We start from the raw sequence: 27,906 nt of genomic DNA, 5'->3' as shown, positions 1-27,906 counted from the left end.
TGATTTGTACTAGTTTCACTGCTTATCCATATAGCTGAAGCGGTGAGGGGAAGTGTGACAAGGGGGCAGAAACATATTGACACCAGGACATATCCTGGAGCGCCAGAGGAATACACTGCTACTCCCTGTGTGAAGCTATACAGTTCTTCAGCCATCTAACAGAGGTGGAGGGAAGGGAGCTTATATATGCCTTCAGTTTCCAGAACCGGCCTAAAGGAGGAGAAAGATTCAGGAATGAGAAATGCTGGCAAACTGGATCCAGCCAGAATCCCATCAGCAGTTTTCTGGGCATCTACGAAGTTGTCTCTGACCACTTACATTGGTTCTAGTGTCTTGAGCCACTCTAAGATCTTCAAATCTGTTACATGAATGTAGATCAAACCCACCTTTAAAATATCTCCCAGCACAGGTGGCCCCAGCTCTGCTGATCTTGCTGACCAAGGGCAGGCAGCTGTTTCAGTCCCTGAATTTTTTCTGCTGTTGCCTGCAGGGGTGAGCAGAGATCAGACTTCGCTGAACTCATGCTTGTATCAACCCAGAGCCCAAAGAGCATGGAGACTGGTACTAGGAAAATGCTAGCTGAGTTCACAGGAATGAAGCTGAGACCTTTGGGACATGGAGTTCCTCATTCATGGGGCATGCACCCAGCATCCGCACCCGGCAGAGGCATTGCTGCGAAGACCTTGGCACTGGGCAGGCTTGACCAGAGCAGGTAATGCTGCACAGTCCAGCACCACCCGCCTAATAAACCAGAACCTTATTATCAGCCTGAGCAGTGCTAGAGGAGCATGCTTCAAGTTGTTCATCTCTCTCCATTAGGCTGCTTTCCAATCATTGTTGATCACTGGCCTGGATCACATTTGGCCTTAACTTTTAAGCCTATAATCTTGGTGAAAATCTTTGTTCCAAAATATCCAAAGTCCGGGTCCTCAGTCTGCAGATTAGAGGAGGGTATCAGTCTGCCCCTGCTAAAGGGTATCGAGTTTCCACATGAAGTATTACATGGGAAGGGCCAAAAGGATCCACGCTCAGCCATGCCAAGAGCAGAGCGGACAGGAGGACATTGACCTTTCTAGAGAAACTCCTATTGACAGCACTGAGTTTGGTCAGCACAGGCAAGCACACAACCTTTTTCTAAAGCTCTATGCTCCCAGTGGCCTTGCACCTCCTGAAGACGCAAGGTGGCCATCTGCTCTCCCTTCCACACCATCCCTGCATGGTGCGGAGAGGAATGGCAGACACCATGACCAGGGCAGACCACAGAACAAACCCAAGTATCACCTTTTGCATTTGCTGCCTTTACATGCTGAAGGGAAAGATGCATCTATTTGCAAAAAGTCAGAGCAGCCCTGGTTCCAGCCACCATTAACCCTGTGGCATCCACCTAACCATCTCCCCTGCAGCTTCTTTCCCCTCTCTGAACAGAGTTACTAAAGTCAGACCCTTCTGCAGTGAATTTAACTGTGTGAGGGGACAGTGGTCTTTTGTATTTCCAAGCCAGTTTGAGGCAGACAGAACCGGAGAGGCAGTGCGGCTCACCACCCAAACCAGTTGCTACCTTGCACGGATCATTTTCCCTTCCAACATCTCATCCTCAGAGGGAGCGAAAGGTGCCTGACTGCTCTTCTATGCAGTGCCAACAGGAGCTCAGCCTTTGCTGGACCTCTTGGTGCTACCATGACAGTGGTGCATGCTTGTGCTGGGACATCTGTCTTGCTAAGACCACTAAAGGACAAGTGGGAACATTAAAGCCACAAAGCTATATAAGAACAGTGCTTTCCACTGTCCAAACAGGACAGGACAACTGGAAAAGGTTTATTCTTCAAACAGTTTATTACCAACTCTATTTGGCTCCATTTATCACTATTAGACTCTTTCTTATCAACTCTATTAGACTATTCATTACTAACTCTGTCAGACTCTATTTTTAACGCTAATAGCCTCCAATAACTTGGTACCAAGTATCTCCTCTCTAGAGTGTGCCATGCTGGGTCCAGCCCCATCACCTGTAGCCGCAGCATTGGTGGTGTGGGTGCATGTGGGACAATGTAGGGCTGTGGGACTTTGGCTGTGGGGTGGCGTTGGTGTGGCCATGGCAAGGGCTGCTGCCAGCATCAACATTGCCAGTCAGGGGTTGCAGCGGGACAAGAGGCCAGCCCAGGGGACCAGCCCAGCTGCTGCACCAGGCTGCATGAGGGGGGAGGTGGGAAAGCCCAGCCCTGGTGCCAAAGGTGGCAGTTGTGGTGTGGGAGGTGCAGCCTGGTGCGCTGCTAGAGCAGCATGCTGGAGGCCAGCTGGGGCCTGGCTGCTGGGTGGTGGTGCCAGGGATGGGGTGGCCCAGAAGCTCTCCCTGCCTGCTGCTCCAGCAGGGTCAGGAAGTGGGGGGGCAGCTGCCTGGGAAGGGGTTTGGGTGCTGCCAAGGCCAGGAGGTGCTTTAGCTCGGCACTTTCTTGGTGGGGACCTTCGAGGGGGGAGACACTGGTGTGTCCTGTGGTGGAGCTGGTGCAAACACTTCCTTCTGCACCCCAATAGAGGTTCCCTGCACAGGTCAAAGACATTGGCAGCTTCCTCAGAAGCAGCTTTCCTCCAGTTCCTCATCCAGATGCGATGCAGCTGGGGCTCTCCTTTTGTGTCCTACTCTTGGCTTGTACCTCTCCAGCAGCTGGGGATGGTCCCTCTTAAAGTTGGGATTGTAGTAGAAGCACAGAAGCTAAAAAATGCAAAGGAGAACTTCCCACATGGAAAAAATGCAAGGATACAAGAACTAAAGCTTTTGATCACAAAAGATAAAGGTGGGTATTGAAAAGAACTCTCAAAGGCATTGAAAACGTCAAGCCTGGGCTGTCTCAAACGTGATGATACAGTTTTGCTAAGTCATCACCAGTCCTGGGTTTCCACCTGAGAAATGCCCTGAGAAAGAAATGAAGGTGAGAACATCTACGGCCATCCCCATGTCTCCCAGCATCTCCTGTGCAGAAGAACTGATGTACCTTTCTAGGAGCAGGAGCAGCTGCTTATTCTGCTGGAAATTCATCCCTGGAGTAAGATGAGTAGGACACCTCCAGCAATTCACACAACCCATGGAGGCTGAGCTGATGACAGACATTTTCCATGCTGTCCAGTTCAAAAACTCTCTCAGGTCCTCTTCTGGCCACCACTTCCTTCTTGAACATTTCTTCATTGATGGCAACAAAGATTCCATCATCAACCCACCAAACGGACTGAAGCTCATTGCTGTGGGCAATTTTCAAGAGCTGCTTGAGGAAGGAGAGGTCTTCGGTTTTGCCAGCTGTCATGGTTTAACCCCAGACAGCAGCTAAGCACCACACAGCCACTTGTTCACTCCCCCATGGTGGAATGGGGGAGAGAATCAGAAAAGTGAGTAAACTCCTCGAGATAAAGACAGTTTAATAGGTAAAGCAAAAAATGCACATACAAGCAAAGCAAAACAAGGAACTCATTCACTCCTTCCCATCAGCAGGCAGGTGTTCAGCCATCTCCAGGAAAGCAGGGCTCCATCACGTGTAACGGTTACTTGGGAGATAAATGTCATCACTCCGAATGTCCTGCCCTTTCCTTCTTCCCCCAGCTTTGTATCCTGAGCATGACATCATTTTGTATGGACTATCCCTTGGGTCAGTTGGGGTCAGCTGTCCCGGCCATGTCCCCTCTCAGCTTCTTGTGCACCCAGCAGAGCACAGGAAGTTGAAAAAGTCCTGGACTAGTGTAAGCACTACTTAGCAACAACTAAAACATCTCCACGTTATCAACACTGTTTTTAGCACAAATCCAAAACAGTCCTATAGTAGCTACTATGAAGAAAATTAACTCTATCCCAGCCAAAACCAGGACACCAGTGCTCTACTCAAAAGAAGCAGGAGTATCTCTTGCAGGTGTGTTGTCATCACTCCAAGCTTGGAAAGACTCTTCTTCAGACATTCCTCCTATAGTAGTGTCTCCAGCTGCTTGATCATCCCACTCAGGACAGACAGGACAAGCTGAGCCTCACAACTCCCCCAGCTCCTCTAAGGAAGAGTAGGAGGAGATTACACCAGGTGATGACTCCCTTTGAAACCATCCCCTCTCATCTGGGCTCGAACTCCCTTTGGCAACCATTACTCTGGCCAGCCAGACCTTGTCTTGCCATACACCAGTCAAAGGCCAAGTGGTGCCAACTGGCCAACTACAGGTTTCATGGGACAGTCTCAGATGTCACCATGTGGCCTGTGCCACATGGTGGCAATGATGCAGGGTGGCACCTGTGACCTGGCAGAAGGGAGCACCCAGAGGAGACATTACTTGTTGCTTTTCACCCACTTTGCAGCCCAAGGGCTTGGAAAAATGAAGTGAGGAGAAATATGCATGCCCTTGGCTGGAGAGCATGTTGCAAAGCCAGAGGTTTGTAACACCTGTTTAACTAGCCACAATGTCCCCAGGTGCGGGTTAGCTTTTCTAAAAAGGACAATTCCATCAGGTGCATTTTGGTCAGACCTGTGTTCCCACTGTGGTTTGCTTCTAGAGGAGCTTCTGCAAACGTGGAAGGCTCTCAGAGTACCTGCAAGATCTCTGATTTCTAAGAATCTCAGCTTGATCGTTGGGCACAATTATTAAGGGGCTCGTGGACCCATTGCTTCCATTTTGGTGGGTGAAATATAAACTCAGCCTGGGCTTCTGCTGCACAAACAGGACAGGACAACTGGTTAATTGTCTGGTTTATTACCAACTCTGCTTGTCTCTCTTTCTTAGCATCTCTATTAAGCTCTATCTATTAACAATGCTATTAATTAACAACACTATTGACTTGCTGCTGACTCTCTGTGCCCCCTCTAGGATGTGCTACACTGGAGTCCATCTGCAGCGTGGGGGCTGCAGGTGCCGGTGGGGCAGTGGGGGACAGCTGGGCTTTCCCCATGGGGTGGCCTTGGCCTTGGCAAAACTGAGGCTGCTGCCACTACGGGCACTGCAAACCATGGAGGAGCATAAGCAGCACACTGGAGGCCATCCGGGGTTTGGCTGTTGTGTAGTGGTAGGGAGAAGAGGGCCAGAGGGATGAACCCCTTGCTGCCTTCTGCTCCAGAAGGCTCTGGAAGCATGGGAGCAGCTGCCAGTGGAGATGGATGGGCACTGCTGAGGCCAGGAGGTGCTTCAGCCCATTGCTTGGTGGGTGCCGCCATCACAAGTGGAGACACCTGCATGTCCCCTGCAGGCTGACTGTCTGGGCTTCTGGAGGGGTGCCTTCCATCCACCTCCGGTGCATCTGGGGCTCACTGTTTGATGCCAACTCTCCTCTTGCACTTTTCCAGCCAGTGGGGATACTCTCTCTTAAAGTTGGGGTTATAGTAATAGAGTATCTAAAAGAAGCAAAGGAGAAGAGTTAGTTGCCACCATCCCAAGACTGGAAAACACCAAGCTAGGAGAACTAAGATTTGCAAAAGACGAGCATGGATAATGAAAAGGGCTCTTGGCGGCATTTGAAACCTAAAGTTCAGGCTAAAACCTTATGTGATATGATGGTTCTGTTCAGTCATCATCACCCCTGGGTTTTTGCCATCTGGGAGCAGAGCAGTGTAGGATTTTCAAAAGCATGAGAACCACTTTCGAAAGCCAAATACCATGACTTTTCAGCAACTTCAATGTGGATATGTGCAGGCAGGTAATACTGTGGTCCTCAGGTGTATCTTCTTGGCATTCAGCAGGTGCCGCAGGAAGGTTTCACATTTGGTACAGCCAGCTGCATAGCAAAGACATTACAAGAAATCAGGCTACGCTGAGTCTGTCTTTCCATTTAAAAGGTTCAAGCATAGCGGATGTAACCGAACTCTATTTTATCTGTGTTTCTACCAGTTGAAAAGACTAACTTAAACCTTCCTGAAAATTATATAAGAGGGAAATTAAAACCAGGCGACTTGCTACCATCCTCATCTCCCCTATTACAAGGCCTTATTTGATGTGAAGGTCCATCTCTCCCCCACTTGTGAGCGTTAGTTGATTTGCAGAGCAACTGCTGTACCTGGCTGTGAGAAGAAGCCGCTGCTTCTTCTGCCAGGAATTCTGGCAGGGAGGCAGATCTTCAGGAATGCTGTTGCATTTTGGTGAATCCATAGAGGTTCAGCTGTCAAAGGAAACTCTTCATGCTCTGCGTGGCAAAAATGCACGGAGGTCCTCCCCTGCCCAGCACCTTCTCTCTGAAGAGCTCTTCATTGATGGTCATGCAGTTTCCACCCTCACTCCATCACTAGACCGAAACTGGGCATTTTTCACCATTTGCCAAAGCTTCTGTGGAAAGCAGAGGGATAAAAATCCATTGGCTTTTCTCGCGCTCTTGGTGGAAACAGGAGGGATTCGTCTGGTCTCCTGTCTGTCGCTGCCAGGTTGGACACCCCACTCCTCCTTTCCTGCTCGTACAGCAGCGCCACAAGGTGCTCTTTGCCCCTGTCCTGGAAAGCCAGGAGAAGTCATGTCTGCCGATGGCCCTGGCTCGTGTGGAACAGAAAGGGATGGTGTTTCTGCGGGAGTCAGCTCCCTTTTAGTTCCTTTTACCCCAGCTGGGCCAAAGTTTCCTTTGCTGGCTGTTGCCCTGGACAGCCAGGCCTTGTCCTGCCAGCCAGCAAGCAAAGGCCAACTGGTGCCGGCTGATTGTGGCTACCAGTGGGATATTCTGGCACATCACTGCAATGCCTGTGCTGCATGGTGGTGACATCACAGCGTTACATCACAGTCATGTTTGACAGTGGTGCCCTGGTAGAAGGGAACAGCAGAGGAGACATTGCTGAAGACCACTTGCTGCTTTTCACTCCCAGAGCCACTGGTGGTGCGTCTCCAGAGCCCAGAAGTCAATAAAGCTGTGTTGAATGGCTGTAGGCAATGAGAGGATGGTGCTGTGTCCAGTTGCCTCTGGGACTGGGTCCTCAGGGAGGAGTGGGGACAGCCGCAGCATTGGGCATCTGTTGTGGTTTGGCGGCAGCTCAGCCCCACACAGTCACTCGCTCACTCCCCACTGGTAGATGGGGGAGAGAATCAGAAGGGTAACGCTCGTGGGTTGGGATAAGAACAGTTTAATAATTAAAATTAAAAGAAACAACAGTAGAAATGCAATGTAAAGGAGAACAAAGAGAGGCACAAAGCCCCGGGGGAGGGGGAAGGCAGGGGAGAGGGGGAACGAACCGCCGGAACAAACCGCACGCGCCGCAGCCGCCCGCCGACCCGACGCCGCGCCGCCTCCGCGCTGCCACTGCCCCCCCTCAATATATTGGCCATGGTGTCACATGGTATGGAATGAACATGCCATTGGCCAGTCGGGGTCAGCTGCCCCCACCATGGCCCTGCCCCTCCCAGCCCCCCCCCACCCCGCCACGCGGCAGAGCGCAGGAAGCTGGAAAGGTAGCCGACCCCCACAGTGAGGAGAATTAACCCCTTCTCAGCCAAAACCAGCACAGCATCCCAATGCCATGTTTGGGAAGTTTTCCTGCTGGGCACTTCTGACACCTGCAGAAATATCTTTGCTGTGCTGGTGGCTCTTGAGCTCCTGCCTCGCAGTCCTGGGCAGAGAGCAGGGAGCAGCAGGGCTGGGCAGCAGCCGGTGTCCACAGTGCAGGGTTGGAGAGGTCCTTCCTCAACCAGATGTTGCTTCACCTTCCCCATGCAGTACCCTGACTAGGTCCCTCCTGGTCCCCTTTATTTCCCTCTGGGTTGTTCCAGGAAAGGTGAGGGGAAGTACGCTTCCCGAGCTGAATGAATGCAACAAAATAGAAATCTCTTCCCATTTGCTGCCCATTTCTTCTCTAGACAGAGAAGGGCTCTGGGATTTGAGGAGCACTCCTTTTGCAAGGGAATAGGCTTGCACCCAGCCATGCTCCCCTCCCAGATTTCCACAGTCTCCCAGCAGCTGCTCGTAGGATCAGCTGGAAGTAAAACACTACAAGGGTTATGCAGAGGAAATGGAAAAAACAGGAGGGGTGCAACCCCCTGTTTTTCTTGGTCCCTCTGCTTCTCTTTGCTCTTTCAAAAGTAGAACAAAAGCAACAAAATGAATCCTGCTTTGTAAAGCTTTAGAATCAACCCCCTCTCTACAAGACCGGGAGCTCTTTCTGTAAAGGAAAGATCTGATCTCAAGGTGGTGGGACTCAGCGATTCTCTTCCCTTCAGCATTTGGATCTGGCCCTGGGAGTTTTCATAATTGGTACAGCAATTTGCGAGCTCTATAACACGGGAGGGTATTTCTATGGTGGCAGAGACCCAGCAGACAGCTGAGAGCCCAGAACATCTCCTGAGCTCACCCTGTTAGCAATCCCAGGTTACTAACAGTCTGTTCTAAGCATTGGCTAAGTTTGTAAACAGTGCTAAGAGCCCACTTGCTGCTGTCATGCCAATGAACGAAGAGCTTGTCAACAGAGGGAGATTCACCAGCAGCAGGACAAGGGAGCAGCACAAACATTTCTGTACAGTATTTCCTCTATAAAATGGTTTATATCTAAGAGTGAGGTCTTCAAAATGCTGTAATAGAGCTTTAATACTGCATTAAGTGCTGGGAAATGGAAGGAGCAGAAGGTGTTTCACTGCTAGCTTCAGACTTCTGCATATGGATGGGAATCCTCTACCCAAAACACAGATTCAGCTAACGAGTCAGTTCATACCATGTTCTGACCCTTGAAAAGTGTCCATATTCAGCTTTTGACTTTCACTTTATCTCTGGAAAATCCTCAGCAATTTAGGCTTCCTCCGAAGGTGAAGCTCGCCAAGTGTTTACACAAGCCAAAGAACAGCAAGCAATACGCAGCTGCTGGCAACACAGCAAACCTTTTGGGGTGGAGAGCCAGGACCCAGTGATCACAGCCAGCTCTTCCATCTCTACCTTCAGGAAGCAACTCATTCTGTCTTCTGCAAAAGCAGAAAGGGGAAGAAAGGAGCTGGTTGTCACAGGAAGAGAGACAAATCCAAAAAAAGAGATGTGATGCAGCTGCAGAGAGTTTAAAATATGATGCTTTGAGTCATCCTGAGGTGTAGGAGAGGCCCTAGTCCCCTGCAGCACCTCAGGCCTTCTCAGAAGAATTTACTTCCCACCACAAGTCACCCAGCCCTGCATTTCTTGGTCAGGTTTACTCCCTCTTGGAGAGCAGACACATTCCTCTGCCTCTGCCTTTCAGCTCAACGCCAGGTCCCCAAAGCACCTGATAGATAAACCAAGCCCTATCAAATCCAACCGCATTCTTGTCTATCACTGTACCTTGACCCATTATCAGCTCCTGAAGATGTGGGAAGCAGCTGGAACCCAGATCGATGGGAGGAAGGGACGGTATATCAAGCATCTCAAAAATAGAAGCATCAGAAAGGTTAGGCTCGAACCAAGTGAGGCAGACAAAGCCCATAACCCCTGCCAGGAGGATGAGCAATGCAAACAGTGGATGCCTGTATCTGAAGTAGAGATTTTTTCCCAGTCACAGCAGAGGAATGTGTTTTAAGTAGCTGGCTTTTGTCTGTATGTTTTGTTTACTCTTCCAAAGACAAACCAGAAGTGACACCATATCCGGCCTTATTGAAGCACAGAAGGAAGTATCTGGGAAAGGGAGGCAGAACAGGAGAAAATCCAGACCAGCCTAAAGGGCGACACACAAAAACCCTCCTGCTCACCCTGCTGAATATGTAGATATTTATCTACATAGCTTGCTACCACAGCTGAATGGAAAATACCTGCTGGGCTTTGGGATGTTCTAAGCAGCCAAGAGGAGAACAGAGGGAATATCACACTCAACTGCTCCTCAGGGTTTGCCTGGTTTCTTGAATAACCACCACTGCACAGAATGACCAGACCCTCAGCTGATGTGAGCAGGTTCCACAGCCTCCACCACAGCTGCATTCATACTTACACCAGTTCAAGAGCTGCATAGCTACTGCCCAATTTTCAAGCTCATGGTAACTTTTAACATGTGCAAGTAGAAGCAGAGGAACAGAATGAGGAAGTGATCCACTGAAACTTGTTCTGTGTGAGGGACTTCCCCTGGAGAACTAGCATGGGAAGACACTGCCAGCCCAGAGAAGTGTGCACTAAACCAGGTGCTGGAGAATGGCCCAGCACTCGTTCAAGTTGGGTGCTTTGTTCACAGAAGACAGTAGCTCTGCCAAGTGTAGGCAGTGGGTGAACACTGTTATAATTAGAGCTGAGGTGCCAGGCCAGTTGTTTCCAACTCCTGTTATTTTTATTACATGTCTTTCAGTATTTTATATTCACACGAAGAGAGCAGGTGTCCGATATCAGGGGTTAGGAGAACTTCATACTAATATATCCTGTGTTTTGTTTTCCCAGTTACGCAGAATGGCCCTCATCAAAAACCTAGGTGCATCACAAAGGCAGAGGGGAAGGACCCCACTTGCTAAGTCAACTTCTTGAACAATTAGGGCTGTCAGCATTTAGTTCTGCCAAATTACTCCAAGTGTAAGTTTTCTAATCAGCAAACATTTATTAGAAATTGCAGAGGTACAGTAAGGGACTGGCACAGGGAGTGATAGGCTATTTCATCTGCAACTGTCCTGACCTTCAGGAAGAAAAGTATGTTATGGCATAACATAGTTGCCATAAATACTTACACCATGACAAAAGATGTCAGAAATACAAGCTGTTGACATTACAGGATACTTAGCCAAAATGAAACCTTATGCCTTTCAAACTGTGAGCTGTAAAGACCAGCAAGTTTTACGACACCGTGATATGCTATCTTAGAGTTTAGAGGGCAGGAAAGTGCAGCTGATATCGAACACACAATACTAATTTATTTGAAGGAAGTTCATTTCCGAATGATGCAGAGCTGTCTAACTCATTGCCAAGTTCTGCGTCTAAATGAAGCAAGTTCATAGAAGAGTTAGACAGATCAATGCAGAATGGGTTCACTAGCACTTTTATGTCCTGGGCTGTATCCTCTGGCTCAGAGGATTGTCAGCAGCATAGTGCACACCAGCATCTTCCCTTAGTGTCTGATGCTAGCTGGATGGGCGTTTGGTCTGAATTGCCTGTCACATACAGTCAGCCAAGACACAAGTATTTGACATTCAATTTTGTTTGTGCAAAACAAAGCCTCCTCACCTGCTGGTGTGGGATTTTACAGGCTTGTTTCTCAAAATGTGTCATGCATTAATTCTTCCTGCTGTCTCTTGCAAGCATGAGCAGAAGACAGGCCACCATCTCCAGAGAGGACAGACACCTCTACACAGGGCTGCTCTGCTTCTTGTTTGTAAAGTATTACAACACACTGTGCAAACAAACACTAACCTCAGATGAAACAGACATCTTAGATAAATCCCATGCATGGGATTAGTCATGCTGATGTTGCAATCGTTGGTGTCATGGATAAAAATGACCCAAAGAGGAGGAGTATGAGAATTTTCCATGACAGCTTATTTACATTAATTATAAACAAAGACTCCCAACATTCTTGTGCTAGCCCAACAACTACTTGCACCTACCTGTTGTCTGTTATCTTAGGTCAGGATTATGCTAGAGCAGTTTTTCTGTCACGCCTCTGGAGTGAGCCGCCTTGTTCTTACAACTTCAACCAAACAGCAAAAGCATGGTTTTACTGCAGCTGCTTTATACATGTATCTTGCACAGTTGCAGGAACAATTCCTTGCTGCTGTAAATTAGGTTACATCCAGATGACATAATTATAAGTTAAACATTCCTGGTGCCAGCCACACTATAAGCTCTTACATAGGTGAATGTCCTTGTACAGCGTGGTACAGCACCAAACACTGCCCCTGCACTGAGCTGTGGTTACTGCTCTGCTGGTGATGTTAGCATTCACAATGGTTGCTATGGGCTTAGACTATGGAGAGGAGGCTTTAGCATTAAAAAAAAAATATCACTAGTAAAGTCATTACATTGTTTTAAGTTAATCATATCTTTTATACAACCCCTCCCTTCCCAAGTGAAATACAGCTGTGCAGATGTGAAGCTCTTACGGCTTTTGACCTAATGCTTTATGCAGTAGAGGAGGTGGAAAGATGATTCAAAGCCTATGCATGCTAAACCACCTCTGCAGCAGAAAAATCAAACCCCTTACATACCCTGGCCTAAAGCAATTGGTCAGGTGGACAAACTGAGACATCGGACTGATTTTCTTAGGGGTGGGTGACTACTTACACATATTGTGCAACTACTCTGTCTCTGCTCTGCAAACACAGCCTGATGTCCAAACACCAGCATCTGTAATAGCATTACTCTGTATTGATACCATTTGCATGCGTTTTGTAAACAAACAGCGACTCATAACTGACAGGCCTGGAGAAACCCAGGGCAGGGGTTATAACACAGGCTAAGTCATCACCTCCTCATTTGTCCAAAGATACCATCGTACATAATGGAACTGACTGCAGCAGAGTAACTCCAAAGAGGAAGCAACCCTGGATGCTGAGGCCAAATCCTCTTGCCTGTGCTTGCTGCAAGTAGCACCCTGCCTGAGGCAAAATCCCGCAGCAGCACATGTTCACTCCAGCAGCTCAGTGGCATTCAGTCTAATTGGCAACAGCAGCCCTGGCCTGGCAGGATATCTCACAAAGGTGGGTGTTGATGCTATATCCTCTTGCAAAATCACCTCTTCCCCCCAGCACTGTGTGTGCCATCCCATTCTCCAGATAGCTACAATGAAATAGCACTGGGCAAGTGAAAAATAGTACAGAGGATACTACATAGAAATTAATGTTTATCCTTTGTCTGCCTTACACTACTGGCAAGTAGTTGCAGGCAATCCAGATTTTTTCTTCCACTCACTTGGTTTCTAGTTTGTGAGCAACTTTGTTTCCTCTGCCATGCAAGAAGCTCCATCAGCGGCGGACCTAAGGAAACTTGGTCCCTAATGGATTTAGTATTTGGATAATTAATTTCTGCATGTTTGGGGTTTTTTTTCCTCATGGCTACTATGGTTCAAGTCTGCTACAGCCTCTTCCTTGGTCAGTGTATTTTAAGATCTCTATCTGCTGGCTATGTAGTTTCAGAGATCCCTTGGGGACTTTTACAAGCTTTACTGTTCTTTGAGCTTTTCACTGAACTGAAGCATGGCCACCATGTTCAAAGCCTCTGGCAGGCAGTCAGCACAACCACAGCACAACCATGTCCCATCATGAAGTTCAGCTAAAAAGACATGGAAAAGGAAGCCAATAGTGAATCATATAACGGCAAAGCAAAAATCCTTTAGAATGCAAGAGAATTACAGCTTCAAACCTGAAAAGGCATCAAACCAGAAAATTCTTGTTTGTAGCCTCATTCCTCAATTCCTAGAGAGACAGACTGACCCTCCAAACCAAAAAAGCTTGAACAGTCATGATCTAGCTACCAGATCTTCAGCCCTGAATGCCCAGACAGTAGGGAAGCTCTTCAGTCCAAATCTGGAGTCTTGTTCTTGTCTCACAAACAGTAACCAGCCACAACTACCTAGCATAAACCCTCCTGTCACAAGAGGAGAGTCAGTCCTTTATCCTTGCAGCCCATCACCCTGCAGGACTGCCTAGTACCACTGGAGAAGCAGTAGCTGTACATAAATGGATGGCTGATTCATGCTGGGACACTGGGCTACTTTCTTGTCCCCCCAACACTATCTCACTCAGCACAAGAGAGCTGTAAAGCCAGTTCCCTGCATGGTCCCACTCCAAGCTGCAGTGGCCATACTGGGCTGAGCTACCAGAGATGTCAGTGGCTTACTGGAGGCTGTGATTCTTAAGGTTTTTTTCTGGTTGTAATTAAGCCATCTCACTCTTCTTCATGAAGACTTGGTGGGGAGGGTTTACTGCCCGCTTTACTCAGCAGTGTCTGAAAATACCATGTGATCAAGGGGGCAGTGCAGGGACAAAGACAGATGCTGCTAGGATCTGCGTGCAGGCTGCAGAAAGAAGAGCAGAGCCATGCTATGACCATCCATTTGAGCTTCCAGTGACCTCACCCCACCTCCTCACTTCCTTCAACATGCACCCAGAGGCACACAGTTATCTCCATGTCCTTCCTCTCTTGCCTGGCAGGGCCCAGCTGTGCTCCTCACTCCTGCCCCAGGCAGCCCAGGTCTGGAATAGGGCCACTGCACCACCCGAGGTGGAATCCAGGACCTGAGCACTGGCATGGTGGGGGACATGCAGGAAAGAGCAACCCCAGGGTTGCAGCAAGCTCACTGCAGCATGAACAGCCAAGGTGTTTTATTCCTTCAAGCATCTTCTACTTTGAGATTAATTCAAATAAAGGTTGTTTCATTCGTAGGACAATTGAAGCTTGCAAGACAAGCAATTGGTGGGACAGCAACTCGCTAGCATCCCTGATTATTATTCAAGACCTAGGATGGTGTTTACTTTAAAGACCCTCCATGTTCCAGTACAGCTCTTGCACCACCCACAATAATTCAGCAACATCTGAGGCTACCGTAACTGTTAAACTGTTGTCCTGTGGTTTGGGTGAAAACCTCTGTTAAACAGTATCAAGACTTATCTTGAGATGAGCTAAGTAAAGTTGAGCAAATGGGAGATGTGGTCTCGCAACAGAAAGCTGTGCAGAGCCCCAGGCTAGGCAGAGCGCTGCCATCTCAAGAAGTCAAGTCCAAGGGCCACCTAACCTCATCTCTCACCCAGAGCAACACCAGACACTTTCCAAGGAGGTGCAAGAACCCCAGCCTGCCTGCACAGGTCTCAACCTGCCCTCCAATACCTCGGGACTGGTTTATGTCTGGACCATAACACCCATTACTCCCTTGGGAAAGTACCACCATTCATTACACCAGGTTGCCTTGCTTCCCATTTAAGAACTTGAGTTAGACGCTCTGTCTTGCTAATTTTATGGCCTCACCAACTTCTCAGTTAATCAGTGGTCAAAATTATTTTTCACAGCCCAATCATCCTTTAGTTAAGTTCCACAATTTCATGGGAACAAGCCGCAGACAGGCCAGAGATGTTGGGAACATGAGGTTCTCCCCAGTTACCACACAATACATACCATTCCTGGGTAGCTATTTGTTGCCACCAATCATGCTGGGAACAGCATTGTACCCTGTGACACAGTGGATTCAATTTATAATAAAACCAAAAAGAGAAAAAATAGGACAGCCTTGACAAGATCTGCTTGACTCATCCCTGCTGCTGTGTTTAATATTGTTGGAGAATTGCTCCATGCAGGGAGCAATTTAGAAGAAGCTTGATGAGGAAAAGCTTGTGATGAGGAAAGCTCATCTGCTTTACTTTAGACCAGCTGCATGCCTGCCCAGGACAGATGCACTTGGCACATATATGGACATGGCTCATACATACTGAAGGAGCAACTCATTCAATAACCACACATTTATGAGACAGTTTCTAATCAAAACCTTTCTCCAGGCAAAGATAACAGGCTATCCTCAACATCCTCACCACAAGTACATGACAGCTCCAGCACTCTGCTGCCTACAGCACACAGCAGCCTCACTGTGCAAGGACTCACCAAGCAAACGTGGCAATCCCAGCCTCAGGGCATCCGTCCCCTGTCTAACTCAGAAAATCTTGTGCTAGGAACTTAACCTAATCCTACATCTTGAGTAAGATTTCAAAGCTGTCTTTGGTACACTGGCAGGTCGCATGGCAGTTCCTCCAGCTAAGATATATGCCTGCTTGCCTGCTTTCTTAATGCTCTGCTCTGCATGGGTGCACAAAGCATGGAAGATGTCTTTTTACTATAGGTGAAAAAAAAGTCATTCTGTTCAAAATGGCATTGCTGTATTGCCTCCTACATTGACTTCTCTCTAGACTACTGTTGTGTGATGAATCAAGGAGGACTGCCTACCCATGGGTTAGACAGCTAATAAGCAACAGGCCTTGGCCTGAGAAGTCACCAAGCTCTGACTTGCACAAAACCAGTCGTTTAGGAGAGGGACCAGCAGTCTTTCAGAAAAGGACAGTCCTTCTTTTCTAAAGCAAGAATTGGACTTGGCTTAGGAGCTGCCCATGAGACTCTCTCCCTGAGCTGCGACCAACCTGTCCAAGTTGCAGGGGGAAGCATAGGGCTTCCCTGACCACCAAGCTCCAGGCTCAGCAGCTCCAGCACTAGCACCCATGAGCAACCATCCACAACCAGCTGCTTTGTCTCCCCCCTCCCAGCCCCACTGCACATCGGTGGAGTTTGCCAAGGTAGTGGGAGAATGTATGATTCACCTGGTTCAGGTGAACAAATATGTTGGCACAGCCCCTAGGGGGGTTAAAATCGGAGAAGAATTTTTTTTCACTGCTCGGCCTCACCAAGTTGGTGGGACAGGAGTCAGAGGCGACCCTCCATGTGCTAGCTAAGGATCAACAAGGCAGGAGAACTGGGTTCTGTGGAGACATCTTCATATATTAAATAAAAACCACTAAGAACAAGATGCTGAAGGGGGAGGACAGTCCAGTCACAGTCAGATGTATGTGCTTTATCTAGCTAGTGCAGCAGATGCTGGTGTAAAGTGAGGAGCAGTGGCTGCAAGAGATGAGAACATCTAAAACAAAGCAAGCAGCTCTGCAAGAACCTGTGTTCTGGGAGAAGATCAGTCACACCTTCAAGCACAAGTGTCTGTGCCATGAGCCTCCTGCAATTGAAGAGGCTTCACTAATGCTTAGCAGGGGTGAATGCAGCAACAGCATGTGTCCAGCAAGGGGCTGCTCAGCCAGCCTTGCTATTGTGAGCAGCCACATAGCTATGATGGGAACCCAAGGAGGGGACTCAGCAAACAACAAAGCAGAGCCCTCTGCTTGCTGCACAACCCACCTCTTCATGGACCCCATACACCTCTTCATCACCATGAATGTAGCATATTGAAATCTCATTTCCTAAGGTAACAACTTAGGAGATCATGTTGCCTCACCTTGACTACTAGTGAAGCCTGTGAGTGATTTCAGCTTCCCGTGTGAAGGCTGGCTGTCTCAAAAACAACACATTTCTACACATTCTGAAGGAAAAAAGAAATCCCTCAGTGAGCAAGTAGAAAGCAGAGCCACATTTGTTCTCCTCCTAAGGAAAGGGCTGCCAGCTGGCTGGCCAGCAAACACACACCCACTTCCCCAAGAGGGAAGTAGCCAGGGCAAAAGGTGCCTCCAGCCTAGTTGGTATTTAGGGGATTTGGGAGACAAGCAAGGATAGTGAAGGGTATTAAGAGCTACCGCATCAGAGGCAAGTATGAGTGATGTCGGACTTCACCAAACTTGTTCACAGCACAACTTGTCCCTTGCTTAGGTTACAGTCAGGAGTTTACATTAAGGGCTTTCTCTTTTCTCAGTCAGTATCACAAGGTGTCAGCTCTGGTACAAGCAAAGTGGAGCAGCCCCAGGTTAATGGCACTGGAATGACACTGGGATGAATTTTGGTTCGGGTCCATTTTACTTTTGGCATCCAGAGGAGTTTCGTTGTTCTGTGTCCCCTTTTCATCCCCGGTGCGACAGTCTTGTCTCCCTGCAGGGACGGCTCCTCCAGCACATATGGCCCAAGTCTCCACTGTGCACACATATGACCAGCAGAAACAACCTCCTAATTACAAAAACCAAGCCCAAGAAAGTCATCAAAAGACAAACAGCCCCTAACCACTCAAGTCAAGTCTCTGTTGTCTACCTTAATGCACTGTTCCCCCATCAGAGGGCACATTGGATCTGCTTGCTTTCAGGGTATCGCACATCCCTCCAGTTGCAGTTTCCCCTCTCCAACTGCTCTGCCCAGGGTAGGTGGAAGACGAATAGGCCACACTGCCTACCACCTCCCTCAGGGCAACTCTCCCTGCTTTTCCAGAAAGAGCTGCTCAGTGGAGGAACCCTGCTAGATTTCTCCTACTTTTGAAATTGTTTTTTCCTTCCAGCTGATGATGACCTACATAATAAGCAGGTCATTGGAACATGAGAGATGTTTTCTGAGGCAGAGGAGAAAAACCAAGCAGTTCCCCTGCTGCGGGTGCTTCTGAGGACACAGTGAGGCGTTGTTTCCCAGGGGTCTCACTCATCAGACTCCTTCATGCTCTTCTTGTCTGAAATCAGCAGGAGCTGCTGGGATCCCACCAGGGACACAATCAGACCCTGAGCAGAACATCAGGCTGGTTAAGGACCAGCTCCATGGGGGACTGAGGGGACCTTCAGGAACATAAACCCTCCTCATGTGAACAGTAAACATGCCATGTGCAGCCCCTGTGCACAAGGCTGTGAGCCCATGCAATGGTCCAGCTGCCTGAGATTCAACCCACTGGGCAAGGCAAGCTCTCATCAAACAAGCAGCAAAGAGGGGGAAGAAGAGAGCAGGAAGATGCGAACGGGACAAGTCCCCAGCATGATCCCTGTGGTATAACCCCTTCCCAGCCAAAGGAGGGATCTGGTTGCAGCAGGTCTGCAGACCACAAGAATATGAGACGAAGTCATCCCCAGCTGGAAGAGTACCCTACCTGAGAATTTGGCAGGCAAGAAGCAGGGTTAGAAGAGCTTGAACTCCATTTACTTCTCAAGCTCTAGTAATTTCTATTCCTTTATGGGGATTATTCCTAAAAGCTTGCTACAATGAAGTACAAACTGGAAATGAGAAGTATTTGAGTGGCCGGGAGAAGAGAGACCCCAAGATATCCCTTCAGCATCAGCATGGTTTAAGACATGGCAGCACAGAACTGGACTGTCTCAAGATGTTGTTTCCAGCACCATCCTCTCTAATATTGCAGCTGATGTCTCCCCATCTTCAGACCCCCCTCTCAAATGGGAGACAACACAGTGAAAGATATAGGCCAGCATATCTAATCCCCACACTGGCTGGTGCACAGCTAGGTCGGAAGCAGCTAGCTACCTACCCAAGGGTAAGGCAATAATCTATTAGAGAAATGAATGTAACATGATCCTGCCTGGGGTTCACAGTCAGTCCCAGAAGGATATACAGAGTGAGTAACCAGAGCAGACAAGGGTAAGAAGCTCTCTCAAACAGCCTGATGGCTCAGAGAGCTCCAGTAACAATAGTGCAAGTCTGGTAACTAGGTCACAGTTATGATCTTTAATTAATCCTGAAGAGACCCCATCTGCCATTGGGAGCATGACAGATAAGGTAGCTCATTAAGACCAGAAGCAGGCCAGCGGAAATGCCAGACTCCAGCCTAGCCCCCAGAGGTCTGGGGACAAAAACCCCATTTGGCAGCAGCAGCTGCTTTGCCCAGTCTCCTCTCTGCCAAGCTTTTAGCCAGCAGACACACCAGGCTCTCCCCATCTCCTCTGAGGAAGCAACAGCAGCCCAGATCCTGTTCACTAGCCACTGCCCAAACCACACTGACTTAAACCATGAAACAGGAGAGAGACAGGATTGAAAACAGCCCAAGGCAGGCAGACATGGGGCTCCAGCAGAAGAGCCATGCCAAATACCGCTAGACAGCTGAGCCCCGGCTCCCTGCACTGCACTTCATCCTCAGACCTGCTCTTTTCTCCCACACTGTTCCGTACTGGTGTGTGCTACCCTGAGTTGCTTCTTCCCCTGACTCCCCTGGGAGAAGCTAAGAGATATCAGCTTCTGTTCGTGTGCTGCCTCAGCTTGCACAGAGGGTTACAATTAACATGCAGGGCTGGCAGTCACAGTCCCGAGGCACGGGTGCTGCAAAAGGGCATCAAGGCCAGTGGAGAAAAGGCCCTGACACTGCAGCTGAAGTCAGGAGAGGTCATGTGCTGCCAGGGCCACGTTGTTCACTTGGCAGAAAGACCTGTCCCTGACCATGGCAGCGGAGAGCCCATCTGGCAGTGAGGTGGCAGAGACTGGCTGAGGGCAAGGGCATGGATGGCTGACGCCCAGAAGAACTGTCTAGGTGCATGTGATCTGCCCTGGCCTCTACAGCTAGCTGTGTTTTGCATCTACCCATGATCCCTGTGAATGTCTTAATCTGTTTAAATCCACTGGTGACAGGGAGATCAGCTGAGATAACGTTGATTGAGTTTTCAAGCCCCACTTCTGTTACCTGAGCAATTAAAAAGCAGCCACTATCAGCAAAGATGTCAAAACCTAACAGGGCTTCTGAGGACTCGGCACAGAGCAGAAACATTAAAAATAGTTGTTTCAAAGGAGGGATGTGTGACTAATAAGCCCTAAACTGACAATTATTGGGAAATGGGGGCAGCTTAGTACTAAAGCCATGTCTCCAGGGACCCTTATTAAGGTGTCACTTGTGCTCACCACCACCCCCAAAGGCATTGTATTCAGCAACATGCACAACTGACAGCACACCAGGGAACAGACATGATTCCATACAATTAAACCAGAACAAGTAGCAAAGAGAAAAGCTGCCAAGTAAACATGAAACAGTATTTCTACCCAAGGAAGCTCTGAATAGCAGAGCAATCAAACTCCAGGCATACGCACCATCACCATACACGTGCACTGTTCTCCCTCATCCAAGTGCAGCCTGGTGAGGGACTGCACTGCCATGAGATCACTCCATGAAAACTAGGTCACTGGCTATCAAGTCCAAGAGACAGCGCAAGGACTTTGGGAAGGATGAAATCACTTCTTCCAATTAAAACACAAGTTTAGGAAGCAGCTTTAATTTATTTGCTCTTTTAAGTGGAGATTTAAATCTCAATATTTGTTCAAAATCTCATCATCCTTCATGGTAAATATATCTTGACAGGGTTTTTGGTGTGGAGGAGACACCACGCAATTTTGGGAACCAAGCTGAAGGAAACATAGGAAAGGTTATCACCTTTCTGAGACAGTAGTACAGACAGCACAGGTAGTGTGGAGCAATTTGTGGTCCCAAAGGCTCAGAAGGGAATCCAGAGCTTGCCCCCTTCAGTCGCCCACAGAAGAACAGCACACTTGTTAGCTGTGGCAAGCGCCAGCCTCCTCTTTCCCTTCTCCAGCCAAAGTACACGATCAGGTGCTACGCGAGCCCTGAAAACCTTTCTGGAATTCAGCACTAGATAGCACAAGGATCCACAGGGTTTGTATGCCTTCACGTATTAAAGTTGTTGGCTCCTGTTTTGTGACTGAAGTGGTGGCTGCCCCCCTCCACTACAGGGTCTCTCATTCCTGCTGCAGGTTGGACAGGCTGAATGTCTGCTTCATATCTTAGAACCTGGCCTATGAAGTTTGTGTTGCCCAGCATGACTTCCCTCCCCAAAACTGCTTCTTCCAAGACATCATTGCCTCACAAAATTCACCTTGGCAAAAAAGCCCTACCTTGCACCATCCAGACACAGAGATTGCTCAGGACACTCCATCAGAGGCAGGAGAATTAACCTCTAAGTAGTGAAAAATGTGGCAAGGAAACCCAGCCACTTCTCTACTTTTTAAACACTGAAATAATACATGCCAGCTGTGCTATGTTTGCAGATTTCATAGTGCCAAACAACAGAAATACATAACGGTCTTCAGGGCTTTTGGGGAAACAGATCAGCCACTGCTTAAACCTGAGTATCCCAGCAATAACCTTGTAGACTGTAGTTAATCTGAAAGCTTCCTGGTGGTACTGATGGCTGGAGAGAATCAGTTACCCTTCACCCCAAATTGCCTCTCCACGTAAAGCCACCACTCCTCCACACCACATTCTCACACGGCTCAGTACTTTCTCCCTGTATGAGCAATCATCCCTTATCAGTGCTAAGAGGGAGGTGTCTCAAGAGAGGTCTCCTGTCCTAACATTGATTTTTTTTTTTTTAATTAGCACATTATCAAATTTCACACTGAAAACAAGATGCAACATTTTGAGAACATGAACTCTGAATTGCTTTTTCAAGTTAAACTTCAAAGCAGAGACTTGTCAAGACTAGAGGTCTTTAAATATCAGGACGGAAGTACTTTAAAAAAACCCCAAACCATAACAACTACACTCTAATTCTCCTAGGAGCTTGTGGGATGGCTGCAGGAATTTTGGGCAAAGTGCTGCAACTTGCAAGTCTGAAGAGACTAGATTTCCTAATGTATATAAAAGCTCCATAAGATCGGCAGAGCTCTATATAAAACCACAACATACAGGTCAATCACATGATCCATCACTAATGCTAAGCCAGCAATACCCCTCTACTCTCCCTTGGTTTGCTCGTACAATCAACATTGACAATTGGCATGAGAAACCAGGCACTGAAGTAAAAAGAATTACTTAACCCTAGGTATTTTTGCCATTTCAGTCTTAATGTCTCAGCTGATCCCTTTCAAAATCTTTGTTATGCAATGTTTGCGCTTCCATCTCTTTCAAGGACATTTCCTAGAATCAGCTTTTCTCTTCTTCGCCCAGGGCTGGGACAATGTGCATTTCCAAAAGAAAGCACATGCATCTTGCCTAAGTGGAGGGATTCCTGAAATAAGTCATTAGATACTCTAGGTTCTTTACCACGTCTCCTGGAGATACAAGAACAACACATTAAACCTTTTCCAACCATTACCACCACCCGAAGACAACACCTGACAAGACTAGGTTTGCTCAGCACATCAAGTCAGAGACAACTGACTCCTGAGTCCTCTAGCCCCATAGATCTCAGCTGGAATGGTGTTCAAAGCAGCTGCAAAACCATCAGGTCAAATAAACCACATGCAGAAAAGGCTGCCAGTGGGGTCACAGTACCCCAAGAAACCTCCCATCCCAGATGTCCTGGCTGGTCCTTACTTGCACTCCTCCTGGTACTGCCTGTGCTGCTTGGCAGGCAGAGTGGACCAGGAGCCTGGAAAATAAAGCCCAGAGTTTTGCGTGACTTAGGCTGTTTGTAAGACAGTGCAAACAGAGCATTTGCCAGCTTTCTGAAGAGTTCAGTACAAAGACAAACAAGGAATGGAAGCCTCATATACTCCAATAACCTGAATATGTCACAGAGTTTCTCTAGTCTGCAGCTCCCAAGTTCAGATTTGGAGATATGATATGCTAATTTCCTCCCTTAATATTTTAGCACTGGCCCCTTCTTCCCTATTGCTGACACTTCCCATTTTAATACCTTATCACCACTCACTAACTTTATCTGTAATCTTTAGAGCATGAGGAGGAATAATACATTCTTGCACCTCAAAGGTTAAGCAACAAGAGCTATTGCAAAATAGCACAGCAAGCCCTATGGGCAGAATGCACCAATGCTTACACTGGGAGATGGAAACATTGAAGAGGAAGGAGCTGGACACCAGGAAGACTGTAGCTCATCCTTACAGCTTTCTGCTGTGACACACAGGCTATGGTGTTACACAGACTGTCCTCCCACTCACAGGAGTGGGTTGCGCCTGTGATGTTTCATATCCCCTGTTGCCACACACTTTCATGCTATTTTCATTGCTGGAACATCTCCACTTCAATGTGAGGCATCCTTCTGCTCTACTGCTTGGCCACTTCCCTTTCAACCTTTTGGATCGTTTCTTTTCGAGGAGCTTATTCTAATTGACTTTACAACTATAGCAACTAATATTAACTATAACAACTAATTCTTTAACTATAAAGTTTCCCTGACCATTGATGGAAAAAATAAAAGCTCAAAACTGCTTTACACTTCCCTCTGTTTATTGCTTGTTTTCTCCAAGACAGTTCTTATGACCCTCTCAGGACCAGTAATATCTAATGCTATGGAATAGCTGAATAAGGAGAAAAGCCACCCAGATAACAGAAGAGCCCTGTTGCCTCACTGGGTTCATGGGATTACACTCACACAGTAATTCTCAGTTTGGGTCTAGTCAGGAGTGGGATTTTTCCCCACCTTCTCACATCATCAGCAGGTATTTAATTCTGAAATGCTTCTCTTTCTCCTACTTCACTGAAGTACCGATCCTTGCAGAAGAAATTAAAATACCAGATGCATAAGAGAAGAATAAGCCTTTGCTGAAACAAACCACAACAGCTAGCCTTGCTTGTAGGTGTACTGTACCTACAACAGACATTTTAAGGTGACAGCCTTTTGAAATCCCATCATTTTCACCTGCCCAAAAGAGATCAGAGTCTATTAGGACTTCACAGGATGCCTTTATCCCTATTTCCAGGCTAAAAAGGCAATCCTATTTGTATTACTACACCTAGGAAAAGAAAGGAAACATTTAAGTGTGAAAATTTGTGGGTTGAGATAAAGACAGTTTAATTATTTAAAAAGAGGGAAAAAAAACAACAAAGAGCAAAAAAAAAAAACGACCAAAACCAAGAAAAACAAGTGATGCAAAAGAAAACAGTTGCTTACCATCAACTGACCGATGCCCAGCCAGCCCCTGAGCAACAGCAGCCCCAGCCCAACCTCCATTGCTGAGCCTGATGTCATACTCTGTGGGATATCCCTGCAGTTGGGGCGATCCCCTCCCAACTTCTCACACAGCCCCAGCCTAGTTGCTGGCAGGGCACTGGGAGAAACAAAAAAGCCCTTGATGCTGTGCAAGCACTGTTCAGCAATGACTAAAACATCCCTGTGTTATCAACGCTATTTTCATCACAAATCCAAAACATAGCCCCATACAAGCTGCTATGAAGAAAATTAACTCTATCCCAGCCAAAACCAGTACACTTTTACAGGGCGAGAGGGAGAGAACAAGGTATGCCCTTGATTTCTAGCAATCTTCTGCTTGACAGAGAAGTCCAAACGTTGACACTGCTTTAAAAGAGACAGCCCATAGGCTCCAGCACAGCATTTTCACTGCTGGGGGTCAATTTCTTGGTTTGAAGGACCTTTACAATCCTGCCTCTGCTCTGACTTCCACCTTCCTGCCAATGCCTACACTAACAAAAATATGAGCAGCAGTAGGAGCTCACTAGAGCTACCTGGTGTACCAAAGATGTTTTACTATATAAACATGACTTGAGTGTCTCTCTGAGCCTGGAATTTAAATAAATTCAGACAAAGAAGATACACCCACTTCTTTCTCTCCTCTGTCAGCTGCCCTTCCTATATAAAGAGGAGCAGGCTATCTACTTAATTCCTTTCTGGAAATTCCAGTTATAGAGAGCTATAGAGAGCTCTGACCTCAGAGCTAAGTCCTTTCCCCGCTCTCTCACACCTTGATACAGGAAGCACTCAGATTCACTTTTTCTAAGGTACTTCTACTCTCTGGTGACTACGTAAAGAGTTGAAGATCCTAAACTGGACATAGCTAATGAGAAGAAACAAAGGCCAAGATATGCAAGAATAATGACAGGCTGAAGCCCAGCAATAATCTTAACTAAAAATATCCTGGTTGGAGTCTACTGGTTCTTTCTAAGAGAAGGAGGAAACTGTGTGAGGGAGGAGCAAACAAAGGTGTGAATGCAAATCATTGCAAGTGTGGCAAAGCTCACGGTAGCTGAAAGGATTCATGTATAATTTCCTGCCATGTGCTGCACAAAGCAAGACAAACTCAAGGATGCAAGATGGAAAAAAAAAAAAAAGACTATTGTGTGATTTTCCACATCTGAAGCAACTGGATGGATGTTGGGGAGATATTCTGGAATTAAGATAAACAACTGCTGGATGTGTCAATCAGATGGGCTATAGACTGCAGCAGCAGCCCCAGTGTGGGAGTGGTGCCTTTCAGCAGAAGGGCAGCATACCTCCTATGAGGGCAGCAACAGCTTCAGCTGTCCCGACTGAGCATGAGTCATGCCCCTGTACAGACTCTGCCAAGAGACCAAACTCCTCTGCATCAATAGGCAGCACCCAGGGCCCAGCAGTCGGGCAAAAGTGTCCTGACCCAACACCCTTGTGAGGACGCACTGGCAGGTCATGAATTTTAAAAGATATCCACTACACTGGGGAGAAAAGCAACTCAGCACTTGTTTGTATGAGATGGAGTAAGAAACCTGCCTGGCCTGCATCTATGAAACAGGGATGTTGCTCAGTCGCTCTGCAACAGGTCACATGTGCCTCAGCATTCAGCAGCTCTTCCAGCTTGGTCAAATTCTCTAACAATTAGAGGATCCTATAGAGAAATGAGACTTCCTGTTCTGTCATATAAAGAAGACACTGGATCCAAATGAGTAAAATCTGCTAAACAAATTCAGCATGGGAAGAATTTTCACTCTGCAGCTACTATCACAACCCTCGAATTTTGCCTTAAAAGGTAAACTAAGTTCTCTGTAAGAACTGCTGGTCTCAGGACCGGAGGTGGAAGTTCTCAGATCTAAGCCTGGAATGTAAGTCTGGATTAAATCCAGATGTCACGACCACATCCCATCCCTTGGAAATTTCAGATCTCAATATAGACAGTGGCTTGTGCGTGGGGAGGGGGAATTGTTTTTCTGGCTCCCCCTCTTGTGACACTGACTGGGTGGGAAAAAATTAGGAATATGCGCAGCTCTGACTTCAGAAGTGGGCAAAAGGGATTAACTGTAGCTAATGGTACAGTTATATGCTTTTGTGTGGACAGGCTGAGTGCAGAGGGGCTTTGACTCTTGCATTTCTGCTGAAGTATCTAAATGTTCTCTTCAAAGTAAAGAATTAACTAAAATCCCATGAAATGAGCTAACTGCTGACAGATGTAAGGCTGGATGAAGGCTACAAACTTGCAAATCAAGTTCTGTTTCCAGAAATATTGGGCAAAACGTGCTTGAGAGGAGAGGGATGGGAGGGAAGTATTGAAGGTAACTTAACACCTGAGCCTATATGGTAAACTGGTAATGTGGAAAGAGACCATCTTCAGCAGGAACTCTTCATAGACATCTGCAGAAATCAACTTGACCCTTTGGCAGGGGATCCCCCCCCCCCAGTTTCAGTTTCTACATGAGAAGGACCTTCTATGGCTTCTCATCCACCTCCCAAACTTTTGGCATTGAACTATTTTTTCCCCTCTTGTAATTTATTTAGCGAAGAAACAGACAGATCATCAGAATGGAATGGGCTTTAGGAAACTAAAATTAGCAGAGACTCTCAGGGTAGCTTTGTCCTTTCCCTGTCACTGCATCAGATGGTCCTTTCAGGCAGATTGAACTTCCTCTGCTGAATCCATCCATTACCCAGCATCTCAGGTACCAGCTCCAAAGGCTGCTCCAAAACACAGTTACATCTAGGAACTACCTACCTTCCAACCTAAACTTTGCCATGTCCATCTGAATAAATTTGTTCTCACATCAATGCTATCCCCTCAGCTTAAACCATTTTCCTTCTTTATTACATGCTACTCTGCCCTGTACATGTTCACAGCCAGCCATCGCTTCTCCCCTGTCTGCCATACCTGCCGTCTCTCTCCAGACAGGCTACGTAAGCCTGCTTTCTCTCTCAGGATGGGCTCCCTCTTCCCCTGTTGGCTACTAAGGTACTGTCCCTCGTCACGGCTTTAAGTCCTCGTTCTGGAGTGTGGCAAACAGCATTTGCGTGGCACTTCAAGCTAGTTACTCCTGAGGCCTGTAGGATGACAGTAATACATCGCCACAATTAACACCTTTAAATACCATTTAATTAATCCACTGAAGTCCTAAGAAATCTTAATTAATGTCAGCTTTATTAGTATTTACTTCACCTTCAACATGTAAGCTCTGGAAATATTTCCAAAGGGAGGAAATTGACAGAGCAGTCGACAAGGCACCCTTTTCCCCTGACTCTTCCCCACTCTGTTGGTCCCAGAGCTCACAGCCATCTCTGTGCCCTGACAAGGACAGGTTCCTTTGGCAGCTCTCCAAGATGAGGGCCAAGTTAATGTCATTCCATTGCTATTTAGCCCTGCGCAATTCTTGCCATGTACAAGGTTAAATAAACTCACAAAAATCAAGCCCTATAGGAGTGTTATTGTGATGTTTGATTAATAGCACAGATTGCAGGGAAGTCTGACAGGAAAGCTGAAAGTTCTGCTCTACTTGGAGATCTCTGTATCGTAGCCAAGGTCGCTGTGTCTCAGCTGCCAACCTTGAATGATGTTTGCATGAAAAGCAGATGCTCTTCAGGCTTCAGACTTCACAGGCACTTTTGAATACAAAACCACAGATTCTGAATTCCAGAAACTGGGCAGACTAATGTGCTTCATCCCTCAATCTTGCAATGCGGTAAGATGCTGCTATTAAGATTATCAGGATGAAGAAACATTATCAGGTT

At 47.3% G+C, this 27,906-nt stretch overlaps 1 long non-coding RNA gene across 1 annotated transcript; it reads right to left on the bottom strand.

Annotated features, from left to right (window-relative positions):
• Positions 1-2,805: 2,805 nt before the first annotated feature.
• On the bottom strand, positions 2,806-27,217 carry LOC142058691 (uncharacterized). The gene is made up of 2 exons (XR_012661063.1): positions 27,053-27,217; positions 2,806-5,351 (listed from the first exon to the last, which is right to left on the bottom strand). It is a non-coding gene; the product is annotated as an uncharacterized LOC142058691 (long non-coding RNA).
• Between the last annotated feature and the right edge of the window lie 689 nt (positions 27,218-27,906).

The sequence above is a fragment of the Phalacrocorax aristotelis genome, chromosome 6 (genome assembly GCF_949628215.1).
Source record: "Phalacrocorax aristotelis chromosome 6, bGulAri2.1, whole genome shotgun sequence".
Lineage (NCBI taxonomy): Eukaryota > Metazoa > Chordata > Aves > Suliformes > Phalacrocoracidae > Phalacrocorax > Phalacrocorax aristotelis.
This window is presented reverse-complemented; position numbering and strand designations above follow the sequence as displayed.